Below are 26,643 nucleotides of genomic sequence, written 5' to 3'. Positions count from 1 at the left end.
GGCTGACCAAGTTCCCTATCAGCAGGGATAGCAGGCCCACACAGAAACCAACCCTGTCTGACATCAGACTCTCCCAGAAGGGCTGCAAGTGCAGAAAGATGGTATCACGATAGAGTAGCATATTATAATTACAGGATGAACATTGGGAGCCAAAGCTATCACTGTTCTTTGACCACTCCACTATGGTAAAAAGTGAAATCCAAATTTTACAACCAAGGCAAAGTTAGCTTTCTTTTCTTGGCTACTGAACTCTAATTAATTGAACCAAGACAAAAACATCATTAACCACGACTCACTAAACTTATAATTTTTTTTTTCAGGATTAACATATAGGAGTATTTCATCATCATTTTAGCTGCTACCTTTAGCATAAGCATGTTCTATCATCTTAAAGGGATAATTTAATTTTTAAGAGACTGTAGCAACTAGAAACAAGGATTAAACAGAAGCAATGATTGCAGAGAACATATAAAATGAGAGTACAACTTGTAAAACAAAAAGTCTAACTTGTTAAAACAAGTGATATAAAATTGAGATATTTAAAAATTGAACTCATGTAACAAGCCTGCACATGTGCCTCCTGAATCTAACTTAAAAATAAAACAAAAATTGACATTTTCATAAATGTTCTGATTACATTCCAACATCAAATAAAATATTCAGCTATGAAAAGGTCATTTTTCATTAAAGACACCCAAGGAATAATTCTTTATGCTAATGAAAAATACTGAAAAATCTTAAAAAGAGGAACCAAATCATCTAAAAATTAGATTGTTAAGCCATAGACATATTGATACTTATCAAGCACTGTACATCTTTTTCCAAATAGAAATTGTATAAAATGCTGGGAGCAGTGGCTCACGCCTGTAATCCCAGCACTTTGGGAGGCTGAGGCAGGCAGATCACAAGGTCAGGAGATTGAGACCATCCTGGCTAACATGGTGAAACCCCATCTCTACTAAAAATACAAAAAGTTAGCCAGGTGTGGTGGCATGTGCCTGTAGTCCCAGCTACTTGGGAGGCTGAGGCAGCAGAATCGCTTGAACCCAGGAGGCAGAGGTTGCAGTGAGCCAAGATCGCACCACTGCACTCCAGCCTGGGTGACACAGCGAGACTCTGTCTCAAAAGAAAAAAAAAAAAAAGAAATTGTATAAAATTATCTGTTTCAATGAAAGGAAGAAGAGATACAAATAAGACCACAAAAAAATAATTAACCCCAAGATTATATATATATATAACTCAACCCCTCTGCCAAAGTATTCTATCATTAAGTAATTAATGCATCAGGACCAATGTCTTGCCTCTTTGACACTTTATAAACATTAATTGGGAAGGTTCTTATTCTATATATTCTACTACATACTGTTCAAAGGGGTCCAGAAAAGTAATACCTAACAAATAACCCATTTATTAAATATGTTCTTTGTATAACAGAAGAGTATCCGGCAAAGTAGCTATTCTGGAGCTCATCACAGAGGTTAAGAAGATAAATTTAGAAGTTATCCAAACATATTTTATAAGGCAGTGAGAGTGCGTGGGATGACTCATAGACAAGGCAGAACAAGAAGAAAAAGGACCCAAGGCCAATCTCTCTGAGTCAGTGGTTCCCAGGTTTTAGGGAGCTTCTTAAATGACTACCAGACCCCATTCCTTGAATCTGATTCAGAGTGTTTGGTGTGGGGCCCAAGCAAATGGGTTTTGTAATAGGTACTACAAATGATCCAAAAGCAGGTAAGGTACTGTCTGGAACAGCCTTTGAGAAGTATCACCCTAGATCATAAAAGGAAAAACTGATAAATTGGACCTTACTGAAATTAAAAACCTTTGCTTTACAAAAGATCCCATGAAGAGGATGAAAAGACCAGTTACAGATGGGGAGAAAATATTTACATATTTGAATAAGCTCTGTGGATTGTACTAATGTCTCTGTCAGGGTTTTGATACGCTACTATAGTTTTGTAAGGTTACCTTGGGGGAAACAGTAAAATGTACACAGTACCTTCCTGTGAATCTATAATTATCTTAAAACAAAAAGTATTTTTAAAAATTGACTCTCTCTCTCTCTCTCTCTCACTGGTAACAAGCCGGTAGGTTATACTGCAGCCTGAAATGCATTTTATTCTAAAGTGTTTAAGTTCAGCAAAGGTTGGCGACTCACAACCTGTGAAATATTTAACAGTGACAACCTGAATTGGACAGACATTCTCTCCAACTCCATATTCATTCAGATTCAACTGCAAAAGTTGATGCTGTTGTCATTACTATTACTATTTCACTTTCTAAAGTATTATTATGACAGGTACCATAGAAATTGAGTAAATGATATGACTTCAGACATATATAGTAATTAGCATTAAGAACTGTTATGAAAATATTTCCATTTTCTTCCTATTAATGTAATACTGAGTGAACATTCAGTCTTTAAGACTATATGATTAGTATTATTAAATAGCTGAATAAATTAAATTATTCAACTCTTGAGAAAAAAAAAATGCCACTAGAGAACTATTACTGTCTCAATATATAAAGTGTGAGGCAAGAGTATTTTCAGTGTCTCTAGAATTGTGTCTACTGTGAATAATATTACTAATGATAATTACTAGTGCTTATTGAAGAATTATCATGTGCCAGATACTGTGCTAAGCTCATCATCCTAAGTAGATCAGCTTAACACGCACAACAATGCATGAAGTGGGTATTGTCACTAAAGAGTCGAAAAATAGGGAGATTAAATAGCTTGTCCATGGCCAGATCCCTTCTGATGCCAAAGTTCAGACTCCAGGTACTGAACATCAGACTGAATCCTCCCTCCCTGCGCACGTGTCATCATCACCTTAACATTCCCAGAGACTGAGGGATCCCCGGGATGATGCTCTGAGTCATGTGAGTGAAATCAAGGACACTGACGTTTGATGAGGTTTTTAATCTGACACTAAACATTTCAATGACGAAAGTAATAATATCCCCAGTAATTCCGGTGAATTAGCATTGAAAGCAGAACTGCAAGAAATGAAGGCATCCTACTCTCAGCCCATTAAGAAGCCTCAACAAATACAGAGGATGCAGCCATGACAAAATAAGGCCAAGTAAAACTCATGAAAATGGCCACAGTTTTCAGAGAGTAAGGCCGGTTTGCAGGAATTAGATATTCAGTATTCGAAGCTGGGTGCCATTCGATTTCTAACTTCACTTTTACTGTGCATTTCATTTCTCAAGCAAATTCAAGGATTCTTTTAGCAGATTCCTATCCAAGCCTGAAAAAGCTCCACTTCCCATTTCTGCCCTCAGAAAATTGAACAGGTTTCTTGAATCAGCTGTTTTGAAGGTACTTGAAGAATTGTAACAAGTAGAAAATAAGAATATGAAGTTCCCAATATTATGAAAATAATTACTATCTAGGCAGTACACCATGGGGTGTTTCTATTCAGGCCATCAAGAATTAGCTTTGTATAATTATCTGATATTCAGTGTCGGTTGCAATTACAAATTATCTGAGAGTTTTTTTAAAGTCAGGTGTTCTGAGTTATTCTGAAGTGTTTCTCAGAGACAGGAGTTAAGAGTATACATGAGAACATCTCAGGCCCAGGAACAGGCCCTACCCCCACTACACAGAACAGAAAGGTACTGCAGAGGGGTATTTCTGGGGCACTGCTTTTGAAAGACCAATTGGGAGCTCTTACCAGAAAAAAGTTGAGTAGAAAACTCAATGTCCTGGTAATAAGAAAAAAAAACAGCACATGATCTCAAGACAGTAAAAACAATAAGCAAAATATAATATGTTATTTAAATGCTGAGAGTAATGAGCTAGGTAACTGTTTCCTCCTCAATAAAGGAATGATAATAGCAGCTAATGATTATTTTGTGAAGTGTGACAGTGTCCTACTCATCTTTTGATTTAGCCATCACGACCACTTTATAGTACAGGTTCTATTATCCCATTTTACATAAGAAGAAACTGAGGCTGGGATAGGTTCAGTAACTTATCCAAGATCATGCAGCTGGTTGAACCACAGCTGGGATTCAAATCCAAGCACTTTGGAGTCCAGCGCCTTCCCCTCTCTTTAACCTTGGTGACCTACACGTCTCTGGGGTTAGTAACTTCCAAACCTGTTTATTTCCTTGAAGTCAAGGTACTCATTAGAAACAATTTGACAGTCGGAGGATGAGGGTCAAAAAAGAAAAAAGCAATAAATTATTGATATATTAAAGTTAAAATATACCTTTACGTAATATCATGTTACAAAAATATATCTTTGTTATCTTAGACCAGATTCTAGAATAAGCAGCAAAATATAGCAAATGTTTAAGAAAAATGTATAGGAAAAGCTTCAAATAGAGGAATGCTATAATATTTTTGCTAAGTGAGAAAAGGTATTATTGTTTTACCCAGTTTACGGATCTGAGCAGCAAAACACCTGTGTCTAGTTTCTGTGGCATAGGAATACAGTTTAAGAACCCGTAAGATGATTGTCAAAGACATGGGAATTTCAACAAGAATTAACCATGTTCGTATAAGTTTATAAATTTGCTTATTAGATTTGCAGAGATTAAAAAGGATGCTGCACAAGGAGTTCAAGACCAGCCTGGGTAACATAGCCAGACCCCATCTCTACAAAAAGGTTTTTCTTTTAATTAGAGGGACACAGTGATGCACTCCTGTAGCCTCAGTTACTTGGGAGGATAAGGCAGGAGGATCACTTGAGGCCAGGTGTTCAAGGCTGCAGTGAGGCGTAATCATGACACTTAACTCCAGCCTGGGTGACAGAGCAAGACCCTGTCTCAAAAAAAAAAAAAAAAAAAAAAAAAAGGATAACCCTGGAGGTGGTCAGGATGCAGGAAACAGCTGTTCATATTAATATAGAAGTTAAGAAAAAATTACTTAGGCAGATAGTGAGGGTACAGGAGTCCTTGGTAAGGTTTTCCGTTAATGGAAAGCAGCCCCAAAACAAGTTTCCTTTCTAACAAAGAGCAGCCTGTAAAATCGAGCTGCAGATATAGACAAGCAAGCTGGAAGCTTGCACGGGTGAATGCCAGCAGTTGTGCCCATAGTAATACACTACCTGGGACTAGGCATGTTCAAAATGGCGGCTCCATCTTCTCTTTTTGCCAGCCATATGTACAGTAAGAAGTAGACAAGATGGCCTGGCCAAGTGGAAAGCCCATTTGCATAATAAGATTAGGGTGGGGTGACCAGCTTTCGCTATGTGCTCTGTAAACATTACACCTGGTCAATCCAACCTGTAGGCCCTGTGTAAATCAGACACCTCTGCTCAAGCCTGTCTATGAAACCTGCTGAGGTCCACCACAGGCCAGCCTTTTTCCCATTTTCAGACACCCTTCTCTCACAAGAGAGACAGCTGCTCTCCTCTCTCCTTTCTTCTGCCTGGTAAACTTTCTACTCCTTAACCCACGCCATGTGTGTGTCCCTGTCGCTAATCTTCTCAGTGTGAGATGACAAACCCCCGGGTATTTACCCCAAACAACGATGCCATTTCAATATGCTGTTGTGGGTAGAAATGTATATACATGTTCACTAGTGTTAATTATAAATCAGAAAGTGAAAGCTATTGAAATATCCCATGACAGAAATTTGTTAACAATCTGACATGTATTTATTGATATGGAAGGTATTTGTGCTATAAGGTATAGGGAAAAGGCAGACTGCAAAACCACACAAAAGCATAATCCCATTTCTTTTTTATATTTATAATCTAGGTAGGTAGACAGATCAAAATGTTAATGGTTACTATTTTTGTAGAGTAGGTTTAGGATAATCATACTTGTCCTTTGAACAGTTATACCTAGGGCTAAATTCTGCCTCCCACACAATGAACCACACACAGCCTTCTCTGCGTTAAAGGAAGTTGGTCAGAGGCTGATCTTGGTGACTCAACTTCTCTCTGGCACCTTTCACGTTAGATATATTTCATAGCACCTTTGAGGCTTCCTCAGGTATTATATGCATCTATATTTCATGTCTTCCCCTTTTCCGAGCAACCCAGTATGCCAGTGAAGATCAGAGACTATGAAATAATAAAATCAAGGTGAAGCTCTAGGTTGCAAAATGAATCAAACTGTGCCCACCTATTGCAGTGAAACTGCAAACTGCCTTCAGTATCCATTCTCTGCTTTTTCCTCTGAGGAACAGAACAACTTCCTCCACCACCTCACCTCCACAAGTTTTCACTCAGCACATGATCAACCAACGAATCTGCAATTTCCAGCCTCAGAAACAGGGTAGGGCCGTTTAGCTCTACTCAGTGGGATCTGAGCAAAAGGATGTTTGCAATGTTGTGTCACAGCCTTTAAAAAAGGAAAACTGCTTGTCCAATCTGTCGCCTCTCCCCAGCACCCAGCCTTTCTAAGGGTAGAATGCAGAAGTCCTCCTAGCCGGGGCCAGCTTCTACCCTGAAGACAAGAACAACACTATGAGTGACGGTGGAGCAAAAAGGCAGAGAGACAGAGTGCTGGTCCATTTCTAGATAGACCAAGTGGTTCCCAAACTTTAATGTACATCAGAATCACCTGGAGGACTTGTTTAAACCAGATGACTGGGCCCACACCCAGAGTGTCTGAGTTGCTATTTGCATTTCTTTTTTTCTTTTTCTTTTTCTTTTTTGAGACAAAGTCTCATTCTATAGCCTAGGCTGGAGTGCAGTAGTGCTATCATGAGGCTTATTGCAGCCTGGACCTCCTGGGCTCAAACAATCCTCCCACTGTAGCCTCCTGCGTAGCTGAGAGTACAGGTGCACACCACCACACGTAGCTAATTTTTATGTGTTCAGTAGAGATGAGTTTTCGCCATGTTGCCAGGGCCAGTCACAAACTCCTGAGCTCAAAGGATCCACTCGCCTTGGCCTCCCAAAGTGCTGGGATTACAGGAGTGAACCACCTCACCCGACTCACAATTTGTATTTCTAACAAGTTTCTAAGTGATGCTAATGCTGCTGGTCTGGGTGTAGGGATAGGGAATGGGAAGCACGCCTTGGTAACTAATGATCTAGACCTGCTCTTCCATTATGGTGGTCACTAGCCAAATGTGGTTACTGATCACTTCAAAGGCGGGTAGGGAGACTAGGGAACTGAATTTTTAATATTATTTCATTTTAATTAATTTAAACACCATGCATGGTCTAGAGATCATTCAGAAACAAGGCTCTAATCTACCTCGCGTCTCCTCCAGAATTCATGTGTTGGAAATTTGGTCCCCAGTGTGGCAGTATTGGGAGGTGGGGCCTGTAGAGGTGATTAGGTCATTAAGAGGGATTCATGTCACCTTCTCAAGAGACTGGGTTAGTTAACACTAGCGTGGGTTGTTATAAGGCGGGGCTACCCCTTGAGTTTTGCCCTTTACACACATGCTCCCATGGCCTTCTACTTTTCTGCCATGCTGTGAAGCAGCACGAGGCCTTCATATGATGTGGCTGCCCAATCTTGGACTTCCCAGAGTTCAGAGCTGTAAACTAAATAAACCTCTTTTCTGTATAAATTACCTAGTCTCAGGTATTGTTATAGCAACAGAAAATGGACTAAACACATCAATATTCAGTTCAGTTAATGGAAAACTAAGTATATTCAGAACATCTTGGATTTGTGAATCTACTTTTTCAACTATAAATTTTATGAAATCTAAATACAGATCAAGTATTTCTGATGAAAATTTGGCATCCAAGTTCAGATGTGCTGTAAATGTAAAACACACATCAGACTTTGTAGACAATATGAAAAAAAGAAGGTAGACTATTTCACTAATAATTTTATATCATTATATGTTAGCATAATATTTGGGTTATATTGGGTTAAATAAACTGTTAAAACTAATTTCACTTGTTTCTTTGTCCTTTTTAACTTGGCTATTAGGAAATTTAATATTATGACATATGTGGCTTAACTTTTTTTTTTTTTTTTTGAGACGGAGTCTTGCTCTGTCACCCAGGCTGGAAGTACAGTGGCACAATCTCAGCTCACTGCAAGCTCCGCCTCCTGACTTCACGCCATTCTTCTGCCTCAGCCTCCCGAGTAACTGGGACTACAGGCACCGGCCACCACACCTGGCTTATTTTTTGTATTTTTAGTAGAGATGGGGTTTCACTGTGTTAGCCAGGATGGTCTTGATCTCCTGACCTCGTGATCCACCCGCCTCAGCCTCCCAAAGTGCTGGGATTACAGGCATGAGCCACCGCACCTGGCCATGTCTTAAATTTTTATTGGATGATAACTAAACTATTAAATGAATGAGAGAAAGTGGAAGAGATACCTTCTATTTTGTTTGCACATTAGTTTTGTTTGGAATATCTTTGTAAGCGCTGCTTAGTCTATATCCTGATTACCTCTTATGCAGAATGTATAATTTCCAACTGCTGTAAATGTACTATGCTACTCTTTCTTTTCCACTTGTCCTAGTCTTTTTTTTTTCTTCTTTTATTCTACCTCAATTGCACATAATTAAAGTAAACATAATATTTGATATGAGACACATTCACATGTGGGTCATGCAGGCTGCCCTCATTCACACATGCTTCATTTTTAATGTTATAATAGCAATAGAGAAAACACAAAAATTAAACTTTGATAATAACTTATCTACCCAAATGGTCCTCCCATCTCATCTTCCTGCCTCCTCTACTTAGGTAATAACCATCTTGAACCTCATACTCAACATTCTACTGCTTTCTTTTTTAATATGCTGTCATCTTGTTTATATCTATTCCTAAAAACTATGGTTATAATTTTAGTTGCTCTTAAACTTATAGAAAAGGGCACTGTATGTAATATTTTTAGAATTTCTCCTTTTAATATTGGATTGCTAAAATTCATCTATGTTGCCGTCACTTCATTATACTTCATTTGGATTTTGGCTTGTATTCCACTGGATGACTATACCACAGTTTATCCATCTACTCTTTTGTCCGTAGACTTTTGAGTTTTCCCAAGTTTTTGATATGTACAGGGCAAATATCAACATTTCTGTATGTATTTCTTGATGCGCATGTGCCAGAATTTATTTTATATGTAAACCTGAAAGAGTAAAACACTGAGTTGCAGGAAATGTGACTGATCAATTCTATGACATAATGCCAGAACTATTTTCTGTGGTTGTTACAATTTACTAGCAGGGTATGAGATCCTGTGGATCCATATCTGCCCTAGCTCTAGATATTAACAGACTTTTCCATTCTTACCAATTGAATGGGTATAAAATGGCATCTTTATGGCAATGACTTGCATTTCCCTCCAAATTACAAATAATGCTGAACATTTCTGATAAAACTTAGCTATATGTATTTCCTTTCTTGTAACTGTAAAATAACCATGCATATCCTTTGTCCATTTTTCTAGTGGGTTGTTCACACTTTTCTTCTTGAGTTATTGAACTTCTTAATATATTCTACTATCCTTTCATCTTTTGTGTGTCTAGTATATATGAACCCCATGCAGCCATCACCCAGTTTCAAAAAGGATCGATTTTGTTTCATTTATATCTCTAGTTATTCAACCTTCACTCCCAGAAATTGTATTGAAGCAAATCTCACACAACATACAATTTCAATAAGGCCTCTTTAACAATATTCTTAATTTTAATGAAGTCAAATGTGTCAATATTTTCTTTTATATTAAATGCTTTTTGTGCCTTAAGAAATCTTCTCTTTTTCCGAAGACTAAAAGTCTTAAAGAAAACTAAGGAAATCTTTTTCTATCCAAGTCTAAAAGTCTTAACGTTTTCGGGCCGGGCGCGGTGGCTCAAGCCTGTAATCCCAGCACTTTGTGAGGCCGCGACGGGCGGATCACAAGGTCAGGAGATCGAGATCATCCTGGCTAACATGGTGAAACCCCGACTCTACTAAAAATACAAAAAATTAGCCGGGTGCGGTGGCGGGCGCCTCTAGTCCCAGCTACATGGGAGGCTGAGGTGGGAGACTGGTGTGAACCCGGGAGGTGGAGCTTGCAGTGAGCCGAGATTGCCCCACTGCACTCCAGCCTGGGCGACAGAGCAAGACTCACGTCTCAAAAAAAAAAAAAAAAAAAAAAGTCTTAACGTTTTCCTTCTAACATTTAAGACCCAGAACCTTCTGAGGTTGACTTTTTTGTATATAGTACAAAGCAGGAATCCTTTAAAGATAACCATTTCTTCTCAGTTCCATATACTGAATAGTCCCTTCTTTTCCTATAAATCCGATATACACCAAAGTTCTAAACATGTGTGAGCATGTCTCCAGCTCCTATAAAAAGGATTATTTCATAAATAATTTCTTTTCCAAATGCTTATGCTTCCAAAGGGCAAGGAGATCCTTATGGAACAGGGATATGTGCACACTGTGAAGGTTCTTATTCATTTGCCTCTCCCCACCCCAGACCCATTGTCTAGCCTTCTCTGCCCTTCTCTGGGCTCCAGGGACCTGACCTACACCACCCAGCACCCCTTGCCCACTGCACCACCAGCATGGAAGGTGACTGCACCACCCAGCATCTTTTGCCCACTGTGCCACCAGCATGGAAGGTGACTGCACCACCTAGCATCCCTTGCCCGCTGGCTTCCAGAGGGCTTCGGCTCACAGCAAGAAAGTGAGAGCCAGAAGAAATGAAGTATCTATGCTCACCCCATCTTCTTGCCCACCCCTACCCTGGCTGTCACTGCATCCACACTTCCCTCTCCATGACTAGAGCTCTCAGTGGGCCCTAGGAACACAACTTCCTCCCTTGTTGCTTCTGGCCCAGAAAAGGTATTGGTTCCTTCTGTTACTAGCTCTGAGCTGCTTTGCCTTCCTTTGGGGGTTCCCTGGACTCTGCACTCACCACTTTAAGTCATTCTGTCATTAAATATTCTTCAGGTAAATCTTCTGATATGGTTTGGCTCTGAGTTCCCACCCAAATTTCACCTTGCAGCTCCCATAATTCCCATGTGTTGTGGGAGGGACCCAGTGGGGATGACTGAGGTCTTTCCTGTGCTGTTTCATGATAGTGAATGGGTCTCATGACATCTGATGGTTTTCAAAATGGGAGTTTCTCTGCACAAGCACTCTCTTTGCCTGCTGCGTAAGATTGTGACTTGCTACTCCTTGCCTTCTGCCATGATTGTGAGGCTTCCCCAGCCATGTGGAACTGAAAGTCCAAATAAACCTCGTTCTTTTGTAAATTGCCCAGTCTCAGGTATGTCTTTATTAGCAGAGTGTAAATAGACTAATGCACCAGACCCTACCTCCCAGGGCTCTGACTGACACCACGGTCTTCTGTAACTACAGAATCCCATCACTAGAGAACATCTGAACAAACTCAAGAGTCTGAAATCCAGACACTATCTTCACTGTCCAATATTTCTGGAGTGACTACCTTGGATAGCTTACTTTACAAAGTGCTGGATGTGCCAGTTTCAACTACTGTAAAATTTGCATCTCTCTTATACTCAGTCTGAGATCTGCAAAAAGAGAGGGTCTTCAGAACAGTTCTGAGTATTTCATCAGTGAGTCACAGCCCTTTTTCTTTTCTTTCTTTCTTTTTTTTTTTTTTTAATGTAATGGGCAAGGGTTCTGTGGTCAGCTCACTGCTCTCCAAAGAGACTTTCATCCCAGGGCTACACAATGCCTTTCTTCCTATTAGCATCTGCATTCATTAAGCTTATTAGAGCAGCTGAAACACTGCCACCTGTCATAATAGCCATCCTGGCATATCTGTAGATTCTGTAGATGTGTTTTGTTAAACACACACACACACACACACACACACACACACACAGAGAGAGAGAGAGAGAAGCAGAGAGAAAGAGAGAGAGAGACACACACACAGAGAGAACTATTTTTCAGACAGGGTCTTGCTCTGTTGCTCAAGCTGGAATGTAGTGGTACAATCTCAACCCACTGCAACCTCTGCCACCCAGGCTCAAGCGATCCTCCCGCCTCAGCCTCCTGAGTAGCTGGGACTACAGGTGCATGCTACCACATTCAGCTAACTTTTTAATTCCTTGTAGAGATGGGGTCTCATTATATTGTCCAGGCTGGTCTTGAACTCCTGGACTCAAGCAATCCTCCCACTTCAGCCTGCCAAAGTGCTGGGATTACAGGGTTGAGCCACCACGCCTGGCCAGAACTGACTTTAACTACACTAGTTTCTAATCTATAACAGTTCTGATTCATGAAAGAAACAAATAAAAATGTGTCCTATAATTCTGAATGGTGTCACTGTGATTCTGGACACAGGATTTACTCAGGCTGCAATGGAGAGTACAGGAAGAAGACAATGTTACTTCCTTAAAAATGAGTCGACCAAACACATTCACATGGAAGGCTGTTTCAGTGAAAAAATATTTTCATTGCATTTTCAGAAGTCTCCAAAGTTCTTTTTCCCTCTCTAGATATTCGTTTATTGGCCACGGATTTTTTTTTTCTAAACATAACTTTTCAATCTGCATTCTTGGTGTACTTCTGCTCACTCTGCAATAGACGGTTTTCTTATTCACAAATCATTTGCTCTTATTCACTATTTAGTGTCTACCATTTGCTTCAATGCAACCTTCTCTTCCCTTCCAGCCTCTCTTACATCCCTTCTCTCTTGATCCCCCTTTCCTGTATTGTCTCCCTTCCCCGGGTTCATTGTGAGATGATGGCATCCTCTCACTTCCCCCCAATACTAACCAAGTGTTCTAAAATCACTGCTACTCCAAGGACAGAGTTCCTCCCTTCAGATGTGGTGTTCCCCTTGGGAATTGGGCTATCCTTGGGGCATCTGATTAGAAGCCAGTAAGGTTGCCCAGGCAACCAATCCAAATTGTCCTAAGATGACTGGCAAGTGTGTTTTCCGCAGCCTGATGTGAAGGTCACACTAGCCAACCCTGTGACAGTTAAAGGCAAAGTCTCTGTGCAATCAGCCAAAGGCTCAGAAAACATCCATCAAGATGAGTTCAATAACATTTGCATAATCATAAAATTGTCAGACTCCCAAGGCCATAAGGACCCACTCAAAGTTGTTTCAAAGAGCCAAAGATACCAGATTTGAGAATGAGTAACAATAGGTGAGTGTGCTAAAATCATTAAAAAGAACACTTTAAAACCCAACCAAATGGAATCCAATCACTTAGCCAGTGTAAATACTACTCAGTTTTCTCAAAGGATTTAAAAACAGTTCTACCCCGAGGCAAAGAATAAACTCAAGGGCCTGGAAAACGTCACTCCATATCCTTTTACTTTTTACAATTTCCTTAACTGTAAGAAGTATTTAATAAGCAAGAGCCAGTATTGAAAGCTATACCTATACCCACTTAACTAACATTACATTTGACTAAATCTCAATCAAGATTTGAATCCAGTGCTATAAGGCAGACAAGAAATCCATGTCTCTAGTACATTGTGCTCTCACAAAACAATAAGCCAAAACAGGAATATCTCTAAAGAAAAATGGGAAAAACACAAAGGAGGCAATTTAACCACAAAATTCAAATGGCCAACACAATACAAAAAAAAATGCTCTGTCTGAATAATAGAGATGCAATTTAAGACTACGTAAAATCACTTTTCACATAACAGGTTGATAGAGAATCAGAGTAAACTTTTAGAGTGAACTAGTAACAAGTCTTACAAGGTTCCAACATCTTTAAGAAGTTATTTTAAGCACAAAATCAAGCAAGTGCATACTCCTGTGTATAAAGATGTTCATCATAGTGTTGCTTATTGCAACAACAAAAAAATAGGATACAACCTATGTGTCCACCAAATCTCTGCAGCCATTATAAACAACAATAAATATAGAGCTACCAACTTGGAAACACTGGGGAAGGGAGAGGTTTATAAAGCAGCATGTGTGCATGACTATTTTTATGAAAAATAAATATAATAAATGATTTACAGGAATATAAATACTAGAGAAGAAAATCTGAGTATTTAACACCAAATATTATCTATTTCTGGATACTGGGATTATTTACCAGTGATTTTTACTTCTTGGAGGAGGTTCTATCTTATTTTTCTCTGCCCTGTACAATATTACTTCTTATAACAACATTTACTTTTCAAATGTTAAAAGAAATTATAATTAATTGTTATGCACACCAAGATTCTGTTTTATTTTATCAGCAAACCTTTGCTTTGGGCCAAGATTATGAAATCTCTCTGTAATATCTGAGTCTCTACAAATCAGAATATAGAAGGTTTATGGACATCTATGGATTTTAGGTAGATGAATGAACCAAGGATTAAAATTACACCACCAGCATCAACTCCTGTAAACCAGGCCGGTGGCGGGGAAGGCTGCAGCCTGGGGTTGCTCCACGACAACTGCAGAATCAGAACTTCCTGGGGCTGGAGGAGAACATGTTGCAAACCATCACTGCTTACAGTCTCCATAAAAGTGACTCTTTAGTAGATGACTTCCTTCATTCCTCTCCATTCCCAATGCATAACATAGAAAAAGAGAGAAAAGTTGGTAGCGTGGCAGAGGACTGGGATGCGAAAGTGTGCACACTTTCAAATACATCATTCCTTGGTGATTTATTCTAGTGGGAACAACATAAATGCTATGCCTGTGACAGGTCACTTCACAGTACGGATCTGAACTCAGGAAAGTGAAGCCATTGATTTATACCTGTCTGCCAGATAAAGGTATCTAAAACACGCTACTTCACGTATTGATCGTGAAATCAGCCCTCCTCCCTACTCCCCAAAACATGGCTGGTTGACTGAGTCAATTATCCTGTGAGTATCACTCACTGACCAAAGCCACATCTTTGCAAAGTCAATCCTCATCTCTGTAAGAATAGACTGTACTTGGCTAATAGGTGGTGCTTACTGATGATCAGCTAAATCATTGTGGGAATACTTAGAAGTTTACTACTTGAAAAAGGCCAGTGAAAAAATGTATAACACATACATAATCGACAAAGACTTCTGATCAAATAATTATCTTAGAACTTAACATACATTTCCAATAAACCATGCTCATAGCTTCATCTACCCTTTCAGAGTATTTCCTTCAATTTCACTCAATAATGAGCCAGTCATGTATTAAAGAGCTGTATAGTATCTTTACAATGCATTATTTCAAGTAGTACTGCCTGCTTATTAGATGTTTCCTAGTGATGTTTCTATCCTACACTAAAATAGTTGACAATACCCTGTGGTCATCCAAATTTAAACAACTTCTCTCAAATTCTTTATTTTTATTCAGTTTATATTTATTTATCTTATTTTCTTATTCTCTCTCCAGCCATCTCTGAACTGCACATGATCAAGATTTCCACAGACTGTTTTTGGTGGCTGGAATTTACATTTGATAGGAATAGTCTAGTTGAAATAGCTAAGCCCCAGAATGGAGGGGGAAACAAACAGCTTCTTTGCCTCAGAGAGCCCTGAGCTGCCTCAATGGGCTGAAAAGTCAATAACCTCTGAGCTAAGCCCATCATAAAACCGGCACTCTGGGCAGATTCTGGCTTAATGGACACAGCCTGGTTCTCCCAAGAGGGCAATTTTTTTCAGATGCTTTCACTGCTCAGCCACACTCCAGCAACGTCCTGTTACTGCATATTTCCATGCAGCATCTCAGCAACATCTTAAAAATCCAAGATCAATGAGAAAATCCCCCTTTAGGAGATCAACCTGATGTCAGCAACAGAAGCAGAACTATAAGTGACAGAGTATGGCTGCGTAGACAACTCAGCTGATGTTGCTGCTGCAACATCACATTTTACTTTCAACAGAAAAGTACATTTCAGCTTCTGCATTTTTCCCTATGAAATTGAATAAAGATGTGTACTATAAGACATATTTTATAAACAAAGATTTAAATTCCAATAAGAACACTATTCATTTTTTGGCTGGGCACAGTGGCTTACGCCTGTAATCCCAGCACTTTGGGAGGCTGAGGCAGGCAGGTTGCTTGAGACCAGGAGTTCTAGACCAGCCTGGGCAACATGGCAAGACTCTGTGTCTACAAAACAATACGAAAAAACAAAGAGCCGGCCATGGTGGTGTGCATCTGGAGTTCCAGTTACTAAGGAGACTGAGGTGGGAGGATCACTTGAACCTGGGAGGTAGAGGTTACAGTGAGCCAAGATCACCCCACTGCACTCCAGCTTAGGTGACAGAGTAAGACCCTGTCCATCCGCATTCCCCACCGCTGCAAAAAAAAAAAAAAAAAAAAAAAAAAAGGAGACTGTTCATTTTGTAACTTAAAAAAGACGGGGGTAGGGGTGGAGGATATACTTCCAATTAATCCAAGGTAGTCAATTGGCAAAATGGAACTTGACGTCTAAAGCCTCGGCCAAACCAGTTTTCACATTCTAACATTTGTTATGTGTATGCCTCTGGTTCTATCAGCACATACTATGCGGGAACAGACATGAGCTATGTGGGAACAGACACCTCCACGATCAGCTTTTAGACCTGTAGCCTGACATTATCCCCTGTTGACATCTCCAGTCTCTTTCCTAAGCACTCAAAATCTTAAAACTTTCAGTATTAATCATATTTGTATGTTTCTGAAATCCCCAGGCCACCACTTAGGAGGACATCCTGAACCTGTTGCCTTGAAATAGCATTGCTCAGAAGGCAGTGGGGATGATGGTGAACGTGGTTATTTTAGCCTATCCAGCCTGCTAGGATTTATTGTCCACAGTTCAGCACATTGAAGATGACATGCCACAGTGTCACCAATTGCTCCTGACATGCGAGGTTTACCACTGGAACCTCTGAATATAAAATGGGTCTTGGATTTAACAGCACGTAATTAGTTGCTGTTACACTCCAAAAGTAGAATCTTGCTGGAAAGGGGTCCGATGGGATGGCTTTCAGCAGCAACATGCACTGATTATAAATAATTACTTGCCAAGAATCAGCCATTCAGAGGCTGACACATATTTCAGCTTCCCTCCCCAACACCCTAGCCTAATACGTGCTACAAAATTCACTTTCTCTGGCTCCTCATTGATTCTCAAGTAAAAGACACCCTTGCCCCCTAGGGTGCTATCTCCAAACCCAATTGTTATGGAACTAATACCCTTAGGCTAGATACTAGGATTAAAGCACCACAGGTTTTGAAATTCACCTTGGGATCTGGAAAGTTGGCTTGGCCACCTACTATTTCTTATTTTCAGTAAGCTGTTCTACTTCCGTGCTTCCACTTCCTATTTTGTAAAATGGGGATAAAAATACCTACTCCACAATGTTGTTGTGTGGATTAAATCTGAATATAGATGATGCAACCAGCACAATTCTTGGCCCACAGTGAGCATTCATTAAAGGATATCTTTAACAAAACTCCATTTTTTTTTTTTTATAAATAGTCTATTGCTAAGAGTCTATTTCATATTGGTCTTGCTCTTGAATAAAGGCAAATTGGACAAGTAGCATTATATCCAGAATCCTTCAGGCTACGAGAAAAAGGGAATCAAGTCAAAGCAGGTAAGTAGGGAAACAAAACTGTCAGAGAAGAGTCAGAAGTGGAGAGAATTAAAAAAAAGGAAAGAATTATGTACAAGAGGGAAAAATTCAGGTCTAATAAAAAGGAGCAGGGATAGGCTGGGTGTGGTAGCTCACATCTGTAATCCCAGCACTTTGGGAGGCTGAGGCGGGCAGATCATGAGGTTTGGAGTTCAAGACTAGCCTGGCCAACAGGCAAAGCCCCATCTCTACTAAAAATGCAAAAATTAGCTGGGCGTGGTGACGCACACCTGTATTCCCAGCTACTCGGGAGGCTGAGGCAGGAGAATCACTTGAACCCGGGAGGCAGAGGTTGCAGGGGGCAGAGATCATGCCACTGTCCTCCAGTCTGGGCAACAGAGCAAGACTTCATCAGAAAAAAAAAAAAAAAAAAGAAGGAGGGGGATAAAAGAGAGGGAGAGAAAAAAGTAAAAGAGTAAGAAGTTGAAAGAGAATCATGGAAAAGGTGGTAAGATGTTTGAGAAGCAAACAAGGGGAAAGCCATTTCCATTACCAACCCAGAATACCTCTATTAATAGAACCAAGAGAATTTTGTCAAGAATAGCTTACCTTCCTATAGCATTCTCTCTCTCTCTCTCTTTTTTTTTTTTTAAATAATGCTTACAGATTTATCTCTATCTGCCCTAAGAAGGACTTGCCCAACAAGAGAGGCCAGGCAGAAACTGTTATCCTGAATTTACTTCTGAGGACAAAGAGTCAAGAAGCTGACTTGTCTACAGATGGACCACGTAGGCATTTCCTACTTGTAAAATAAAATCTTTAACACCTTCCAACCTCCTTTTTAAAAGCACAGTCTGGTCAGCCTTTTATAGCAGAAACAAATTCTATCCTATTCTTGTTAAAGAAAAAAGAAATTGAAACTTTTTTGGACTCGAGGGAAAGTTCTTGAAACCTAAAAAAAATATTTTAAAACAATTTCAAACTTACAGGTAAACTCTCAGAACAGTACAAAGAATGTCCATATCTGCTTCGCTCAAAAACCCTATTGAAACTCTGCCAACCACTGATACAAAAGTTAGGAAGAAATTACTTGGGCAGATAGTGAGGACATGGAAGTCCTCCATAAGGTTTTCCTTTTAATGCAAACCAGCCCCAAATTATTTTCCTAACAATAAGTGGCTTGTAAAACTGAGTTGCAGACATAGATGCCGGCAATTGTGCCAATCATGTTCGAGATGGTGGTTCCATCTTCCCTTCTCTTTGTCAGTCTCCTGTACAGTAAGAAGCAGACAAGATGGTATAGATCAACTGGAAAGGCCACTTGCATAATAAGATTAGGGTGGGGCAACCAGCCTTCCCTATGCATTATGTAAATGTCATACCTGATGGAACCAATCTGTGAGCCCTATGTAAATCAGACACCATCTCCTCAAACCTGACTATAAAATCAGGCACATTCCCCACCAGCTGGTCCTTTCTGCTGGGAGACCACTTTCTTTATAGAGAGAGCTGTTTCTCTTTCTCTTCTCTTCTGCCTATTAAACCTCCACTCCTAAACTCATGTGTGTCTGTGTGCTAAATTTTTCTGGTGTGCGACAACGAACCCCCGAGTATACACCTTGGACAACGTAGCCGCTTCACCATCCTACTGACTTCTTTTGTAGCAAAAGGATTCAGTCCAGGATCATTCATGGTATTTGTCATGTCTCTCAGTTTCCTGCAATTCAAAGCAGTTCTTTGGTCCTTCCTTGAGTTTCATCACCTTTAAAAATACTCTATTTTAAAATAACTTAAGTTGCATGAACAGTACAAAGAACTCACACTCCTCTTTCCCTTTGACTTAGACACTGGATTATTTAGTCTTCAGCACTTCTAAATCATTTGAGAGTAAATTGTGGATATGATGCCCCTTCATTCCTGTATATTCCAGTATGTATTTCCCAAAACAAAGGCACTCCCTTACATAATAACCATCTGACTAGCTCAATAAGTGACTGAATACTGATAGAATATTACTATCAATTCACAAATGCCATTCAGCTTGTCCCAACAGTAGCTCTTTCTCCTTCCAGGCCCAGAATCCAATTTGGGACCATGTGTTACATTTAGTTATCCAATCTCTCCTTCAGTGTGGAGTAGTTTCTTGGTCTTTCCTTGTCTCATCCTCGACAGTTTTAACAAGCCAAATCTTTTATTCTCTCGGATAACTCAGGTCACCCTCAATTTGAGTCCATCTGATGTCTCCCTCATGACCAGACTCAGGCCATGCATTCCTGGCAGGAAGATGCCAAAAAACGATAAAGTCACCATTTTCCTCCTCGTAATTGATAGGTACGTTGTAGAGAGACATGATGAGACTCTACCAGTATCCTGTTCCTCAAGCCTCCATTCTTAGCATCCACCAAACTTAGCATCCATTGACAATTCCTGCCTTAACCATCACTATGTTTGCCAAATGGTGATTGTTCTAGTTCCTACATTCCTCCTACATTCATTGGTCAGCATTCCCGACCAACAAAAGAAGAGCTTCCTCTCTCTCACCTTCACTTATTTATTTTTATCAATACAGACTCATTGAATCCTATTTCATGTAATGACTTACAATCTGTTACTCTTATTTATTTTGACATTCTAGTTTTCCCAGATATGGTCAGTGAGAGCCTTTCATACTTGCCTTTTTAAAAAGTCAATTGAGTGAATATGATTTCATGTACCAAGAGGTATATTCAGGGCCAAAAACCTCCGGTTTCTCAATTCGCTTTGGGAGTTATAAGACAACACTGAGAAATCATTCATGAATGTAATCCTTTTTTCCCCCCCTTTCCAATATCTACTAACCAACACTTAAATACAAACAGATATCCTCTTAGAATCAGCTGTCAGGTAATATTTAAAGTGGCATGTCTATATTACCCTTCATAAAAAGATGAAAGACCTGAAAAAGAATCTTCGGTACCAAGGTCCTATGGATTGATTTTGTACTTGTCTAGCCAGCCCCCTCAAATGAGTAAGTTAGGACCTTCCTCAAACTTCTCCCTTGGTTCAAGACCCTCCTTAGGTGATTTCAATCAGGCTAGAAATAACACCAGCCTCCAAACCATGAATTTGTGTGTGTGTCACACACCAGACCCAGTGTAGATGCACAATACATAGCAACTCTTACCTTTTGTCCCCTTCACCTGCCCCAGAACTAAACATTCATTTTTCCTCCAGTATCACACACCTCCATTACTGGTCAACTCAAAGTCACCTCCTCAGTTGATAAAACTCTGCTAGTGCTAGAACCCAGCCTCTTTTTTTCAATATTGCTGCCAAAGTTTCAGCTCCGACTCCTGCCACTAACACTCTCTCCTTCCCTTACTTCACCAGATTCCTCTCCCTAAATCACAGAAACATGACACTCTCCCAGAGAGAGGGCTTCTCTCTCTGCAGAAAAAGGCTGCGTCCCCAAGCTCTGGCATCAAACTATGTCTCTCTTGCAGTCTATACTCCAACCTCACAGAACTCTGGGCCTGCAATTACGTTTTACTTATTTGTCTACCACAATACAATGCAAAGCCTTGAAATTAAGGGTGGTATTCAGCCTCATCTCCATTGCCCTGCTCTGAGCTCAGTAAATGTTTGCTGTGCTGACAAACAAAAAGGCACCTGTGGAAGACACAGTTGTCCACTTATTAGAAACACTACACACAAAGGGCCAGTTTTCCCAGAATTTTATTACTGGTTCACATTTGAATAGTGACACATTTGTTTTGGATAGCAGAGGAATGAGGTTACTTGGCATACATCGGCAGAATAGGTAAAAACTTATTCTATATAGACGTTATTTCCATAGCTCATAACTAATAAGAAACCCACTGAATAAAACATTTCTTTACCATTCCCAATCCCAGAAGTACCAAGATTTTTTTGTTTCTGTTTTTTGTTTTTTCTTTTTTAAAAAAAGAATAATTTTGCTTTTAAACCAGTCCTTTGCATCAAAGACTTATTCGATGGTCAATTTTACGTGTCAACTTTGTTACAAGCTACAGTCTAGTTATTAAACCAAAAACTAAGCCAAGCATTGTAGTAAATGTTTTTGTTTGTTTAGAGACAGGGTCTTGTTCTGTTGCCCAGAGTGGATGCAGTGGTACAATTCACAGCTCACAGCAGCCTTGATCTCCTAGGCTCAAGCAATCCTCCTGCCTCAGCCTCTTGGGTGGCTGGAACTACAGGCATGTGCCACCACACCCGGCTGATTAAAAAAAAAAATTTTTTTTTTAAGAGACAGGGTCTCACTGTGTTGCCTAGGCTGGTCTCAAACTCCTGGGCTCAAGCAATCCTCCCGCCTCAGCCTCCCGAGTGGCTGGGATTACAGGCATGAGCCACCGTGCCTGGTTCCATGTGAAAGTATTTTGTAGATGTGACTGAAGTCCATAATCAGTTGACTTTAAGTGAAGGAGATTATAAGTGGGCCTGACTGAATCAGTTGAAGTCTTAAGGGCAGAGCCGAGTTCCCGGAGAAGAAATTCCACCTGTGAACAGCAGCGCCACCCTGTGCCAGAGAATTCCAGCCTGTTCGTCCAGACAGCTTGTCCTATGGATTGATTTTGTACTTGCCTAGTCAGCCCCCACAAATGAGCAAGCCAATTTGTGCAATAAATCTTTTATCTTCTATTGGTTGTGTTTCTCTGGTAGAACTCTTGACCAATCTACTTCCAGAATAAAAGGGGAAAGAGGATGTAACAGCTGAACAGTTAACAAGATCTAAATAAGGCCTTTACAGGATTGCCTCATTTTGGAATGGGAAGTAGTCAGGCTCCTAGAACATCAGATACCCCATATTCAAACATAAGTTCAAACACATATAACATATGCCACGGCTTCTGTCCAACTGCATTCATTACACATTCGGTTGGCAAATATTTGTTATGAAAGGCACTGGGGAGAGAATGGTGTGCCAGACAGGCATGGTCCCTGCTCTCAGGGAGTTTACAGGATATTGGGACATCATCAGTCATCAAACCAGTAATTATACAAATACTTGATTAATTATAATTATAATGAGTGCTAGGAAATAAAGGATGCTGTTGGCATATTTAGTAGGGGAACTAACCAACGGGGGAGGGCTTTTGGAAATGCCACCAAGGAATGACACGGAAGATAAGATGAGTAGGGCAAGCAGGCAGTAGCCGGGCAGAGGACAGGAGAAGAGCAGTCCAGTCATAGCAGACACTTGTGCAAAGGCCTTAGGCAGCAAACCATCTACATGAATTCGAGATGACCAGTCCGAGCTGTTGTAAATTAGGAATGGGGAACATATAAGATTAAACAGCCACACAAATAAAAGACAATGATTTGTCAAATTTGTCAAATAACTGACAGCAATTTCACGTGTTTAAGCACACAGTGACATGATCGGACTTGCGCTTTAATATTTTTCTAGCACGTGTGTATAGTTTGGAAGGAAGCAAATTGGATTGATGGAGACCAGTTACAAAGCTTTTGTTATAGTCTAGGAAGCAGATGATGAAGGCATGAAAAAGGGCACGGTAATGAGGATGGAGAGACGTGGTTAGCAGCAGAATCAACAAGACACGGAGTTTAGTGTTGGGTGATCTCCCAAGTGGAAGAGTCGGGGCAGGGTGGGAAATGCCAGATTTGAAAGGGACAATCATGGTCCCCAGTTCTGTTTTGGGCATGCACAAGTTAGAAATTCCTGTAAGATAACCATATGAAAATACGCCTCTGGAATTTAGAAGGGACCTGGCCCAGATAGATAAATTTGGAATTTGCTAGCAGAGAGTCAGAACTTGATGCGGTCAAGCAGGGAGGGAGTATGGAGTGAGAAGACTAAGGATAAATCCCTGGAAGCATTGACATTTTAGGTGGGTGGAAGAAGAGCTTTCAAAAGTGTCTAAAGAGGAGCAATCAAGAGGGTCCCTGTTCGGGCGGGCGTGGTGGCTCATGCCAGTAATCCCAGCACTTTGGGAGGCCGAGGCAGGTGGATCATGAGGCCAGGAGTTCAAGACCAGCCTGATCAACACAGTGAAACCCTGTCTCTACTAAAGATACAAAAAATTAGCTAGGTGTGGCGGTGTGTGCCTGTAATCCCAGCTACTCGGGAGGCTGAGGCGGGAGAATCGCTTGAACCCGGGAGGCGGAGGTTGCAGTGAGCCGAGAAAGCGCCATTGCACTCCACCCTGGGCGACACAGAGAGACTTGTCTCAAAAAAATAAATAAATAAAATAAAAAATTATCAAAAGGGTCCGTGTTCACACAGGGTGCACTCGTTTACATAAAAATGTTTTCCATGAGCAATTTTAGTTTTAGCCTCTGCGTTTAAAAAGTTGCATACCTTCCCTGAAAAGGAAATAACCAAGCGTAAGGGGAAAACCCAACTTGAATGGACACAAGTAATTTCCAGCTAAGGTGTTTTATACAATAGGTACCACCTCACTGATTACTGTTTGCAACAGTTATTCAGTCTTTGGGACCAACTGTACTTTCTGAAGTCCCTCCTTTTAACACTAATAGCTTGGCTCTTTATGTATAATTAGAGCCAATTCAGGCAATTAATTGTAAGGCTCACCTCAGAACACACTGCTTTAATCTTTCAGAAATCACTGTGTGTCACATTCTTCTAAGAATGCCTCACTTGAAATAAAACACTGAACCAACAGGAAGTATTAATTTTAAAAAACTCTAAGAAGAGTGCTCTGACCCCCAAAAGAATCACACAAATTAGTGCAGGCTCAGTGACTAAAAGAACTCCAGCTCCAGGAAAGGACATATTTAAATTACGATCGCACTTTGTCAGATTAGGAACACTTCTTGCCTTAAATCCTCCCCATTAGCATGACACAGGGTATGTCAGGGAAACCTCTACAGTGTGCTGAGCTTCAGAGGGCAATTTGTAAGGCGGCCTTATTAGAGTTTATAAAAACAGGCCCAGCAGAGGCCTCACAGACTCAGCAGGCACAACAGCACGAGGCACAAGTGGGAGCTTAATGAATATTTGATGATGACATTTTTCCTCCCTTGCATGATATGGCAAGGCAGCCCCCAACTTCCCAATGGAACCTATGCCAAAAAGTTGGTTGTTCAAATTTATGACCTGGAAATCAAAACATATACTGTTCCTTTAAAATATGTTATAATTGGTGGAGTCCAGGCCTTGTGGGAAGCCATAACGGAGTTAGAGTTCCTAACCACCACTTACAACAATACTTTAATGAAGAAAACACAGTGCATTACCATTGAAGATACTGCTCCTCCAAGGAGAAGGGAGGGGCTCACGTGGCTCCGAGCTGGGAATCTGGGCAGAGGGTAATGGTAGGGCAGCAATAAGGGGCTGGGGCCAGTGGCTGACACCTGAGAGATCCAAAAGCAAAGCTGAAGTTGTAGTGGGTCTTCAGAGTGGGGTCAGGTGGAGACTCCAGCCCTGACAGGGCTGCAGAGATAGAGGAGGGTAGGGAATCCCTATCAAAACGGCATCCGGCTGAGGTCAGGAAATAAGCAGCAGGTGCCAGGAGCAATCTTGCTCTGGCAGGAGCCCTGAAGAGACCGGCAGGCCTGGGGCTGGGACAAACTGAAAGCTGAGCCCTAGGCACAGTCGGATATTAATCAAAGACCATCCCCTTGGGCCCCAGGACACAAGGTTATCCAGTTTCTGAAACCATATTGAAAGTCAAGCACCTGCTCACCTATTTGTACACAGGGATTTTAGGATTAACTAGGTGGTTCAGAACCTCCTTGACTTTTTGGGGGGTTTTTGTTTGTTTGTTTGTTTGTTTTTGAGATAGGATCTTACTCTGTAGCCCAGGCTGGATTGGGGCGGTGCAATCATAGCTCACTGCAGCCTCAAACTCATCAGCTCAAGCAATCCTTCTTTCTTAGCCTCCAGAGGAGATGGGACTACAGGTGCGCACCACCACACATGGCTGTTTTTAATTTTTTTAGAGACAGGGTCTTGCTATGTTGCCCAGGCTGGTCTTGAACCTTTGATCCACCCATCTTGGCCTCCCAAAGTGTTGGAATTACAGACATGAATCACTGCACCCAGTCTTGATTTTATATCTTGCTCTCTCCATGTAGTATAAATTCATGCCCTACACGAATACAGCAAGATACAAAGGCAAGAGTGAGTAGCTTGAGTTTAAACAACCCTCTGTCATTGTCCCAGCCTCTAAGCCATTCCAGCAGAGAGAGAGGTTTTTTGTTTGTTTGTTTTGAAACATTGTCTCACTCTTGTCACCCAGGCTGGAGTGCAGTGGGCAATCTCACAATCTCGGCTCACTGCAACCTCTGCCTGCTGGGTTCAAGAGATTCTTCTGCCTCAGCCTCCCAAGTAGCTGGGATTACAGGCATGTACCACCACACCCAGCTTATTTTTTATATTCTTAGTAGAGGCAGGGTTTCACCATGTTGGCCAGGCTGTTCTTGAACCCCTGACCTCAAGTGATTCGCCGCCTCAGTCTCCCAAAGTGCTAGGATTATAGGCGTGAACCACTGCGCCCAGGCAAGAGGGGTCATTTTTATGTCCATTGTATATGAGGCATATTGTATCTACATTTATCTTCCTAAATTGATATCCAAACCCAAAAGGCCATCAGATAATATCCTTAGGTTGAATCATCTAACAGTAAAATACTAGGGTGTCCTAATTGCAGGGGAAGGTCAGTTTGAAAGTCTCTGCTGGAATTTTTTTAACTGTCAAATTTACTTACAGGTCGGGTGTGGTGGCTCATGCCTGTAATCCCAGCACTTTGGGAGGCAGGAGGATCACTTGAGGTCAGGAGTTCAAGGCCAGCATGACCAACATGGTGAAACCCCATCTACACTAAAAAATACAAAACAGGCCGGGCGCGGTGGCTCACGCCTGTAATCCCAGCACTTTGGGAGGCCGAGGCAGGCGGATCACAAGGTCAGGAGATCGAGACCACGGCGAAACCCCGTCTCTACTAAAAATACAAAAAATTAGCCGGGCGCGGTTGTGGGCGCCTGTAGTCCCAGCTACTCGGGAGGCTGAGGCAGGAGAATGGCGTGAACCCGGGAGGCGGAGCTTGCAGTGAGCCGAGATCGCGCCACTGCACTCCAGCCTGGGCTGGGCGACAGAGCGAGACTCCGTCTCAAAAAAAAAAAAAAAAACAAAGTTAGCTGGGCATGGTGGCAGGCACCTGTAATCCCAGCTACTCAGGAGGCTGAGGCAGGAGAATCGCTTGAACTTGGGAGGCAGAGGTTGCAGTGAACCGAGATCATGTCACTGCACTCCAGCCTGGGTGACAGAGTGAGACCCTGTCTC

At 41.1% G+C, this 26,643-nt stretch overlaps 1 protein-coding gene across 13 annotated transcripts in view; it reads right to left on the bottom strand.

The window, feature by feature from the left end:
- LOC105468962 (oxysterol binding protein like 6) overlaps positions 1-26,643 on the bottom strand; it is a 207,579-nt gene that overhangs the window by 163,642 nt on the left and 17,294 nt on the right. Inside the window, exon 1 of one of the 13 annotated variants that reach the window (XM_011719443.3) lies at positions 14,195-15,182. The exons of the other annotated variants lie outside the window; for them this stretch is intronic. The gene's annotated coding sequence lies outside the window, so the exon portion shown is untranslated. Of the gene's footprint in view, positions 1-14,194; positions 15,183-26,643 lie in introns of those variants that run through there. 13 annotated transcript variants of the gene reach the window in all.

Source organism: Macaca nemestrina, chromosome 11 (assembly GCF_043159975.1).
Source record: "Macaca nemestrina isolate mMacNem1 chromosome 11, mMacNem.hap1, whole genome shotgun sequence".
Lineage (NCBI taxonomy): Eukaryota > Metazoa > Chordata > Mammalia > Primates > Cercopithecidae > Macaca > Macaca nemestrina.
The sequence above is the reverse complement of the archived record's forward strand: the minus strand, read 5'-3'. Positions and strand labels throughout refer to the sequence as shown.